Source organism: Phascolarctos cinereus, unplaced genomic scaffold (assembly GCF_003287225.1).
Source record: "Phascolarctos cinereus isolate Bilbo 61053 unplaced genomic scaffold, phaCin_HiC Scaffold_5;HRSCAF=322, whole genome shotgun sequence".
Taxonomy (NCBI): domain Eukaryota; kingdom Metazoa; phylum Chordata; class Mammalia; order Diprotodontia; family Phascolarctidae; genus Phascolarctos; species Phascolarctos cinereus.
The window spans coordinates 253,717,771-253,729,787 of NW_027555958.1; positions in this window are offsets into that span (position 1 = coordinate 253,717,771).

The window sequence follows — 12,017 nt, forward strand, 5'->3', positions numbered from 1 at the left end:
AATGTGCATACCCTTTGATCCAGCAATAGCACTTCTAGGGCTATATCCCAAAGAGATCAAACAAATGGGAAAAGGACCCACATGTACAAAAATATTCATAGCAGCTCTTTTTGTGGTGGCAAAGAATTGGAAATTGAGAGGATGCCCATCAATTGGGGAATGGCTGAGCAAGTTGTGGTATATGAATGTAATGGAATACTATTGTGCTATAAGAAATGATGAACAGGCTGACTTCAGAAAAACCTGGAAAGACTTATATGGTCTGATGCTGAGTGAAGTGAGCAGAACCAAGAGGACTTTGTACACAATAACAGCCACGTTATGCAATGACTAAGATTGTTAAACTGAACCTTTCTCAGCATTATGAGGATCTAAGACATTTCCAGAGGCCTTGGGATGGATAATGCTGTTCACATCCAAAGAAAGAACCATGGAAGTCGAATTGCTATCACTTACTTTTACCTTCTGTTGAATTTTGTTTCATCTTTCTGATGGTTCCTCGTATTGGTTTTAATTTTTACTTACAACTTCACTAATGTGAAAATATGTTTAATGGGTATGTAAATGTAAAGCCTATATCAGATTGTGTGCCGTCTTGGGGGGGGGGAGGAAAAGGGAGAAAAATTTTCAACTGAAAAGCATATGGAAAAAATAAAAAAATTTAAATTAAAAAAAAAAAAGAAATTCCTTTCTCAGGGCAGCTAGGTAGCACAGTGGATAAAGCACTGGCCCTAGAGTCAGGAGGACCTGAAGTTCAAATCTGGCCTCAGACACATAACACTTACTAGCTGTGTGACAGTCACTTAACCCCAATTGCCTCAGGAAAAAAAAAATTCCTTTCTCACATTATGGTTAAATACATATGGAAACTATAATTTTGGGTTGACACAGGCATCCTGAGTTGGGATTGCTCTAAGTGGATAAAAAGTCTTCTTCAGCTTATTTACCTCTGAGTTCAGAATTATTTTCTGACTCCAACATGCACGATTTTCTGGCTTAATGACAATAAATAAGCATGCTATAGTGCATGTACAGCCTGATTCTGCTTGTCCCTTGTTCAAATCTTTGGTAAGGGGAACTCCATTTTGTTTGTTCTTTGGACAAACCTTCAGTTAAAGGGGGGCAACTGATTCTGTTCTTTGGACCAAATCTTTGATAAGTGATTGACAATCTATTATCTCTCTTAGTGACCTCTTCAGGTTCCATGGGTTTAACTATCTTGTCTATGAAGATGACTCCCAGCTATAGATCCAGCACAGTCTCTTACTCTTAAGCTTCAATCTCTGAACAACAATTGCTTGCTGGGCTTTTCAAACTACACATCTAAGAGACTTGGACGTGTAGTTTGAAAAGCCCAGCAGGTAGTAATCCTATCAGTTTCTCTATCCTAGACTACTCATTCTCCTCATTTAACATATCCAAGCAGTTGTGATGAGGCTTAGGGGCACTCCAACATGTTGGGGTATGCAAGATTGTCCCCTAAAAATTTGATTAGGCCTTCTCCAAATCAAGTAAAGGTGTTTATTAGGAGTAACACAACACAACATAACATAACACAACACACCAAGCAGGCTTCCTTGCCTCTTAAGGGGGACCCAGCTTAAGGGAAAGCCCAGCTTGCACTGGGGAGGGTTGGCAGGCCCACAAAGGAGGGAGGGGTTAAGGCAGATATCCTAGTAAGGGGGGATACCATCCCACTTAAGGGGGACTCCCCCTAAGGGGGATGCCCTCTGATTGAGGAGGATGCCCACCAGTCAGGAGAGGCTAGGGATTCTTAAGGAGTAAAACCTGCCAAGAATGGGGAGATTAGGTGACTAGGGACAGTAGTTTCAGAGTTTCTGAAACATATCACCTCAGGGTGGAGAGGCCTGAGGGGCCCTAGTTAATTTCACTGACCAGCTTTTTTGAATCTTGCAGTCTCCTAAAGTGGCTTTAAGTGGTACTTGACATAATAGGCTTCTCATCCACAACTCTATTTTAATCTCATCAGTTGCAGAATCTGGCCAGTTTGTAGTTTCAAAACATTCCTCCCCACTTTCTGTTCTCTCCACCCACAGATAAGACTTTAATTCAGGTTCTCATAACCTCTCACCCAGTTAATAGCAACAGCCCCCAAATAGGTCTTGTGTCCAGCCCTTCCTATACATGGTTACCAAAGTAATTTCCCTTAACACAGATCTGAACATGTGACTTTCCTACTCATTCACCTCCACTGAGTTTCCATTGCCTCTAGCATAAAATTAAACTCTTTTGTTTAGCTTTAAAAACCCTGCACCAACTTGCCAAGCCATTTTTGGGGCTGCTTTTCCACCTTTGGTGTCTACCTGGCATTCAAGTATCACCTCTGGCCCTAAGAAGCTGTAGCATGAAATATTTCAGCTTAACCAAGAGAAAGAGTCCCAGATCTCACCTAAGGGGACATTCCCCCAAGTCTCGACTGAAGTAAGCTAAACAGGGACATGATCAAATGCCAGCTCCTCTATATGCTGGCTTCTTCTCAGTCTTTTGTCTCCATTCAGGGACCTGGAAAGAGTTTTAGTTCTTTGATATTTTTGTAGTTAACAGTGGTTGTAAAACCTCTGTGACTTTTGGTCATTTTTTCCCATAGTTGCCAGCTATTCATTTTTCTAGTTCTTTCATCTAGAGCTTTTAATTTTTTTTAATCTCTTGCTTCATTTCTTTGAGGTATGAATGTTGTTCTTATGGGGGAAAAAAATCCCCCTTTCCCTTTGAGTTTCTACTTCCAGTTGTTATAAAGTATCTTTCTTTTCTAGGCTGGATTTTTGGAGATTTCTGGATCTATAATTTTTAAAATAATGGTCAGTGTTTTATTTATTCATCTCTCCAGCTTTAGTTATTGAATTGGTGATTTGTACTAGTTCCAAGTTTTGACCCCTGCTGTTCTTTTGGGTGGGGTGGTCATCCAATATGGAACCTCTGTTTTCCTATGAGTAATGTGGTTTAGGGGTGCTGGGACCCCAAAACCACAACACACAAGTCCTGTCCGAAAGAATTCGACCCAAGCCTTCTTTCAGCCAAAGACAAGGTTTATTAGGACACTGTCATATTGGGCAGACTTTTAAGGAGTCTGAACATAAGTAAACTATTGGCTAGATTTTAAGAATCTGAGCATCTTAATGGAGACAAGATGGACCTTACATACAGAAAGCCTGTGGGAGGGATCTAGGAGTGCCAAGTAGTCCATGAGGTAATAGAATTCCAGGGAAAAGGAGCCTAGTTGGGACCAGGTGGGAAGTGGCCTGGGCCATAGGGAGGTAAACAATAGAGGGGAGATTGAGTGTAGCCACAATAAAAGGCCAGTTGATGGGATTATAGCCTCAGGCTAACGCCAGAGATTCGGCCATGTGGGAAAGTCCAGAGTTTTTCCTTTCTCGGGCCCAGATCCCAACCCCATCATGATGACCTCCTCTTCTTGGGATTAGGCCTCCCTGGATCTTTGACGGTAATAGTGCTAGATCTTTAGGACCTTCTATGGCTTTTCAAGACAGAGTGCTAGGGATCTCAGTGACTCTGGGTACCTGGCATGTTATTCTCTGAGCTGTGACTTGCTGTTTTTGTCACTTCTGCTACCTGGAACTTACTCAGAGGCTCCTCCATGTTTGTTATGTCTAGACACAGCATACAGCCTACATGTATCTCTAACCCACCTCTTATCACACATGGGAGGCTGAGCTTATTTGATTGTACTGGTCCTAGCTTTTTGGCTTACCCTTTCCTATTGTTCAAGGGCTTTTGCCTGACTTTTTGTGTGGTTCTGGGGTGGAAGAAGTCACTTACTATAGTTTGTCACTAGTGAATTTCAAGGTCTTGCTGAAATAGGTATGTAGTAGCTAGGCAGTATGCCTCCACTCAGGCAGCCATCTTAGCCAGAACTCTATATTTTTAAAATGTTTCATGAATACTTTTTTCAACATTGTCATTAGCTCCTCTCACCCCATTCCTATTTATCTGAATATTTATTCAGTCAACCTAAAGGAAAACCCTCTCATAACAATGAGTAAGGCATAGTAAGGAGAGCAAATCCGCACATTAGTCATGTATAAAAATGTGTGTCTCATTCTGCACCTCTACTCCATAGGCGAGCCCCTCACCTAACAAAGAAAAGATGGGAAGGATGCTTCGTGATCAATGTTCTGGAAGGTTTTTTTTGTTGTTGTTGTTGTTGTGGTTCAGTTGTGTACAGCTCTTTGTGACCCTATTTGGGGTTTTCTTCACAGAGATACCAGAGTGTTTTGCCATTTCCTTCTCCAGCTCATTTTACAGATGAGGAAACTGAGGCAAACAGGGTTAAGTGACTTGCCCAGGGTCATACAGCTATTAAGTGTCTGAAATCAGATTTAAACTCAGGGGAAGAGAAGTCTTTTCGACTCCAGGCTCAGCACTGTATCAGCTACACTACCTAGCTGCCCCTTCTGGAGTTACAGTTGGTCATTACATTGATCATAATTCTTAAGTATTTTGAAGTTTTTTCATTATAATATTGCAATCACTGTTTAAGTTTTTCTTTTAGTTCTGTTCAATTCACCCAGCATCAGTTCATACAAGTCTTCCAAGGGTTCCCTGAATCCTACCCTTTTAATAATTTCTTATGGCTCAGTAATATTCTATTATATTAATACCCTGCAATTTGTTCAGCCATTCTCCCAACTGATGGGCACCCTTTAGTTCCCAATTTTTCCCTACAACAAAAAGTACTACTATAAATATGTTTCATATGGGTTATTTACCAATTTATTTAGTTTCTCTGAGGGTAATGGTAGGGGTACTGCTGGGCACATGCAGCTTAGTGATTTTTAGAGTTCCAAATCATTTTCCAGAGTGGCTAAACTAATCCACTAACAGTAGACTGTGCCTGTCTTCCCAAAGCCTCTCTAACAATTATTGCTTCTTTTTTTCATCAGCTTTGCCAATCTAATGGATATGAGATGAAACCTCAGAGTTGTTTTAATTTGCATTTCTCATTATTAATAATTTGGAACATTTTTCATATGGTTGTTGACAAATTGGATTTCTTTTCTGAGAACTGTCTGTGTATATATTTTATTTATTAGGAATGGCTCTTGTTCTTATATATTTAAATCAGTTCCCTACATCTCTGTATTTTAAAGTAGAATGCAAATCTTGAGAAACATGCTACAAAGATTTTCCCTCAGTTAACTATTCTAAGTACATTATTTTTTTCTAAGTATATATTTTTTATTTTAATTCTAAGTATATTAATTTTGTTTGTAGAAGCTTTTCAATTTTATATAATCAAATTTTACATTTTATCCATGTGATCCTCCGTTTCTCCATGGTTTTAAAAGGTTATAATCCTCCATAATTTATGATGTGACTTTTTATATACAGTTTATATATCTATTTGCAACTTATGCTGGCGAGAGATATTGATCTAGATTCTAGACTTAATTTCTGCCAGATTTCTTTCCAACTTCCCCAGCAGCTTTTATAAAATAAGGAATCCTTAACCCCGGAGTTGGGATTTATCTAACATAATAGTACTGTTTTCATTTACTTCTTGATCTTCTGTATATAATCTGTTCCACTGACCAAAATGTCTATTTCTTAGCCTATATCAAACAGTTTTGGTGCTTGTTGTTTTGTAGTACAGTTTGAGATCTGGTACTGATGGAGTCAAGATGAGTGAGTTCTAGTGTCCTGAAAGAATTCACTCGGACAGTCTCCAACTTAAAGAAAGGCATTTTTTGGGGTGATGCGCCCAAGTGGGCCCTGCTTCCATGTGGGAGAGATACAGCCATTAGCCAGGTTAAAAGTCTGGTTTAAATACGATTTTATGGAATGGGGAAGGGGAACAAGAGAATGAGAGGAGGGCAAGTATAATTCTGGAATGCCTGGAATATCAGGTAGTCCAGAGATGCCACTGTCATATAGATAAGCAAAGGGAACAGGAAAAGGAAGGGGAAGAATTCTTCTTCTGGAATGTCAGGTAATGGGGGGTGCTTTGTGAAAACACACAGGTAAGTCCATGGTGGGGGGCTTCATCTTCTTTGATCACTTTTATGGCTGGTCACATCCTGCATCCGGCTTGCTCCATCTGCCTCGAGCACTCCTTTCTACCTCACCTCATCAGTACTGTTAGGCCCCCTTCCTTCGAACTGATTTTCATTATTTCTCTTTGATTATCTTGAGCATCAGTTCCTCTAGATTTTACTATTATTTCTAGCCACATAAATTAACCTTTTGGTAGTTGGATAAAAATGGCACCAAATAAGTAAATTAATTTTGTTAGCATCATTTTTACACTGGTGTAGTCCAACCATGGGCAGTTAATATCTATTTAGGTTTGGTTTTATTTCTGTAAAGAGTGTTTTGTATTTTATTCATATAATTTCTATATATATCTTTATAAAGTAGTATCTAAATTTTTTTTTATCCTGTAGTTATTATGAATGAAATAGCTCTTTCTAGCTTTCCCTGTTGGGTTTTGTTGTAATATGCAGAAATGCTGATGAGTTATATGAGTTTATTTTACATACTGCTACTTTACTGAAATTATCTCAATAACATTTTAATTGCATCTCTAGAGGTTTTTAAAGTAAAATATCATCTATTGAAAAAGTGATCGTTTTCTCTTTACCTATGCTTATGCATTATTTATTTTTCTTGTCTTACTGCTATAGTTGGCATTTCTAGAAGTGTATCAATTAATACTGATGACAATAATCATTCTTGCTTTACCTCTTTATCTTATTTGAAAGCCTTTCTCCTTTACATAAAACATTGGCTCTTGGTTTTCAGTATGTGACAGGGAACTGGTCAGTGAGGGTCCAATCTTGGAAGCATATGGATGTTTGGTCACTCTGCTTCTGAAAGTGTGTGATGACGCATTACGAAGGGCCTAGCTTTCCATGTCAGAGCACGTGCAGGTATTTGGTTTCCTGTCTGGTTACTGAGTGAAGAAAAGCCTTTGGATTGGCTATCAAGGCAGATACTTAAGTTCAAATACAAAAGGCACTAACTAGCCAATGTGATGTCTTTCCTAATGAAGCAAACTTTGCAGTGGGCCTCCTGATAGGGGAGAGAGCCATATGTCCTAATATACAAGGTATCTTTCTACCTCAGTTGTGTCTACTCTTTCCTATTTTTAGGTGAAAGAGGTTATAAGACAAAGAATCTTATGAAGTTTGAATGACTGGAAGAGACAATCAATTGATAAGCACTTATTAAGCACCTACTATAGGCCAGGCACTGTGCTAAGTAAGCACTGGGGATATAAAAAGAGGCAAAAGACAGTCCCCTGCCCTCAAGAAGCTTATAATCTAATGGAGAAACTTAAAATCTAATGGGGCTTCCAGCAGGGTTTGCCAGTAACCGTAGCTGCTGCATCAAATAAAAACAACCTTCTTTTTTTTTTTTTCTGGCTAGGCCCAAGGTCACACAGCTAGTAAGTGTTAAGTGTCTGAGGCTGTATTTGAATTCAGGTTCTCCTGACTCCAAAGCAGGAACTTTATCCACTTCACTGTCTAGCTGCCCAAGAACCACCTTCTGACATAGCCTAGCAGAACCTGAGAGCTAAAATGCTGTGTCCCATAGGGAAGAGAGGACCTCATCTAGAAGCTATATCTCACCCAGAAATGAACTTAAGGAACAAATGTTTAGTAGCAACCACTTTAAGTTTGAGCCCACTCTCCTCCAGCAACCAAGGTGAGAGAGGTGAGAGGGTACACCGAACTGAGGAGGATGTGTCTGTACTTCTGTTATTGCTATATCTTGCTGCACAGTGGATAGAGCACTGAGCTTTGAATCAGGAAGACTCATCCTCCTGAGTTCAAATTTGGCCTCAGACACTTACTAGCTGTGTGACCCTGGGCATGTCATTTAACCCTGTTTGCCTCATCTGTAAAATGAATTGGAGTGGCAAACCACTCCAGTATCTTTGCCAAGAAAACTCCAAATGGGGTCACAAAGAGTTAGATACAACTGAAATGACTGAACAACAAATAATATCTATTATGAGAAATCAACTGGTTAAATTGATAATGGTAGATCAATCAATGATACAGAAGAGATACTAACTACAACTGATGCACCAAAATGTCAGACACCCAGAATCTATATCCCTATAAATAGAAAGGTAAATTTATGCCTACGCTTTTTAATTAAAAAAAAATACTCGTGGGTGTTGTTTTGACAAGAGCCTTTTTTCTGTATCTTAATATAATCATGTTTTTATTGTTTTTTGTTATTAATATAGTCCATTAAGCTTATATAGATAAGCTTTCCTGATATAGAATCAACTTTGCATTCCTGGTATAAATCCAACCTAACTGCAGTATATAATCATTTATGTTTCTGTAGCCTCTTTGCTAATACTTTATTCAGTATTTTTACAGATATTTTTGAGGAATGTTGGCCTATAGTTTTCTTACTTTGCTTTGTCTCTATCCTTTAGGTGATAGCACCATATTTGCTTTATATGGAATTTTGTAGGATCCTTCCTTTCCTTATTTTTGTTAATAATTTATATAACACTGAAATTAATTTTTCTTTCAATATTTGAATGAATTCACATGTGATCCTGGGAGTGTTTTGTGTTTGATTGGTTCTTTTAGATTTGCTGCTTTTACAAATTTTTTAGTTATATGCTCAATTTATTGATTTATTCCTTCCTTCTTTTGTGGTGAAAGTATTTAGAGATATAAATTTTCTCCTTAAGGATTGCTTTGGCTGCATTCCAAAAATTGTGCTACATTACATCACTTTTATTAATTTCATGAAATTATCTATTATTTCTATTTGTTCTTTGACCACTCCTTTCAGATTGAATTTAGTCTTAAGTTTGAATCCTTTTTTCAAATGCCTTTTATTATGTTTTTATTTCTTATTGTCAGAAAAGGATGTGTTTAATATTTCTGCTCTTTAGCATCGTTTTGTGAGGTTTTTATGCCTTAGTACATGTTATGCCCCAGCATTATAAAAGTGCTGTGTACTACTGAGAAATATGTATATTCTCAGTAACAGCCAGAGATTTGTAATATTCAACTTTTCTGTCCAGGTCCTTAAGTTCTTTTTTATTTCTTTTTGTTACATTTGCCCAGTTTTGAAAGTGGCACATTTTGGTCAACTATTACAGTTTTGCTGTCCCTTTCTCCCTGTAATTCAATTAGTTTTTCCTTCAAGTACTTAGATGCTATGTCATTCAATATCAAATAAGTATTGATATTCTTAAATACTGATAAATACTTAAAGTATAAATAAGAATTGATATCCTTTCATTTATGCTGACTTTAATCCTAATGCAGTTTACCTGTCATTGCTTATTAACCATATTTATTTTTACTGTGTCCTTGTTTGAGATCATGAGTGCTATCCTTGCTTTTAAAATTTTGCCTAAAGCATAAGAAATTCTGCTCTAATCCTTTGTTTAAACTCTTTGTGAATCTTCACATTTCAAGTCTATTTCTTGTAAACAAAATACTGTCAGATTCTGATTACTAATCAGTTTTGCCACCCTACTCTGTTTTATGTGTGGCCCATCCTTATTCCAACTCCCATTTTTAGTCAGGTTCCCAGAACTAGGCTGGCTACATCTCCTCAAGTTTCTAGGCATTCATCCTGAGAGATCAGGGGTGACTCTCTAATACCATTAACTCAAGCCCCCACTGGTATATATGTCCCAAAATTATTAGTTGGGAATAAATGTAGTCAGCCAATCTTAATATTTTTTCTTAATAGTTTTCAGAAAGGGATATTTACTAAAGTGGTACACTAAGATCAGCTGGGTACAAAACATCCCACCAAAATCTGACATACCTTCCTACAAGTAAAAGAATTGACGAGAAAGTGGGTTCAAGCTTACAGAGCACATGTGGCAAAGGAAAGACCTCCTGGTTCCTGCAAGTTATTTCCTCCCATTTGTGGGATGATCAAGAAATTTCCCTCAGGCTTGAAACAGTTTCTTTGCTGACTTCTTTGTAGGGTCATGATAATCCAGTGCTTTCAATGACAGCACTGCTAATAGCTGTTTAGGACATTAATGGGAACGTGGGAAACCCAGCATCTCTGGACTCTGAAACTTGAAAGATTTTCCTTTAGTCAAAGGAGGGTTTGAGTGGAGACCTGGTCAAGGCCAAAGCTGAGGCCTCTCCTTACCACCTGACCGTTGGATGGAGACAGCTCAGTACCCTAAACTCAAGAAACATGGGAATAAGAGAGGCCCCAAAACCACCAGAACTGCTTGTAGTAATGCGGTTCAGGGGTCCTGGGACCCCAAAATCACAACACATGGGTCCTGCCCCAAAGAATTCCACCCAAGCCTTCTTTCAGCCAAAGACAAGGTTTATTAGAACACTGTCATATTGGGCAGACTCTTAAGGAGTCTGGACATGAGTAAGTAGTTGCTAGATTATAAGAATCTAAGCAGTGGCCAGATTTTAGGAATCTAAGCAGTAGCTAGATTATAAGAATCTCAGCCATGGCTAGATTATAAGAATCCCAGCAGTGGCTAGATTTTAGGAATCTGAGAATCTTAATGACAAGATAGACCTTATACACAGAAAGACTACAGGAGGGATCTAGGAATGGCCAAGTAGTCTATGAGGTAATAGAACTCCAGGGCTGGCCCAGGGAGAATGAAGGGTGGGAAGTGGCCTGGGGCCATAGGGAGGTATGGAATTACAGCCTCAGGAGAATGCCAGAGATTTGGCCATGTGGGAAAGTCCAAGTTTTCTTTTTGGGGTCTAGTTCCCATCCTCATCAGTAGTACAGTCTCAAAAATCACTGTGGAAAAGGGCCCCATTTTCTTCATCACCACAGGCAACAACTACTAACCAAATGACAGGAACAAGCAGATAGGTAAAGAAGCCTTGGATGTGGGAGCCACCTCCTCCCCACCAGAAAAAACCAAAAAAACCTACCAGTCCTGCTGCCAGCCCATCGCTCAAAGCCATCATTCAGGAAAGGGGCTTCTGCGCAAAGGGGGTCAGCCATCCCAACCAACCTTCTCCCACAGCAAACTTCCACGCCTAGCTGTTACATTGAGGCACCCTGAGGAAGAAACAGACAGCAGCGTGTGCCAGTCAAACTGATGGGGTTGGGATCTGGATCACAGAAAGGAAAAACCCTGGACTTCCCTACATGGCCAAATCTCTGGCATTCACCTGAGGCTGTAATTCCATACCTCCCTATGGCCCCAGGCCACTTCTCCATTCTCCTAGTCCAGGTCTCTGGAATTCTATTACCTCATAGACTACTTGGCCACTCCTTGATCCCTCCCATAGTCTTAATGTATATAAAGCCCATCTTGTCTCCATTAAACTGCTCAAATTCCTAAAATCTAGCCACTGGTAAGATTCTTATAACCTAGCCACTGCTTACCCATGTTCAGACTCCTTAAGAGTCTGCCCTATATGGCAGATGTTCTAATAAACCCTGTCTTTGGCTGAAAGAAGGCTTGGGTCGAATTCTTTCAGACAGGACCTGCATGTTGTGATTTTGGGGTCCCAGCATCAAAATCACTATCAGCACCTTGACCACCATCTGTTCTCATAACCTGATGGAGATAGCCGAGGACCTTGGGCCCAAAAGATCTGGAAGTAGCATTGCTTCCAGTAAAGTCCCCTCAACCATCCACTTGGAAAGCAACTCCTGTGATAATAGAAAACTAGTTACTCTTTCTGGTGCTACTGAAGACCAAGAAAAGAAAGTTCCTGTCACCAAAATCCTTGGCATTGTCAAATGATTTTGAGGTTTAGAGGCTAGAGGTGCTAGGAACCCCAAAATCAAAACACGCAGGTACTACATGAAAGAATTCGACCCAAGCCTTCTTTCAGTCAAAAACAAGGTTTATTAGAACATTTCTCATATTGGGCAAACTTTTAAGGAATCTAAGCATTTGTATCACTAATGCAAGCAGGCCAGATTTTAAAAATCTGAGCATTTGGCTAGATTTTAAGAATTCTGAGCACCTTAATAGAGACAAGATGGAGCTTATATACAGAAATACTGTGGGAAGGATCTAGGAGTGGCTGTAGTTT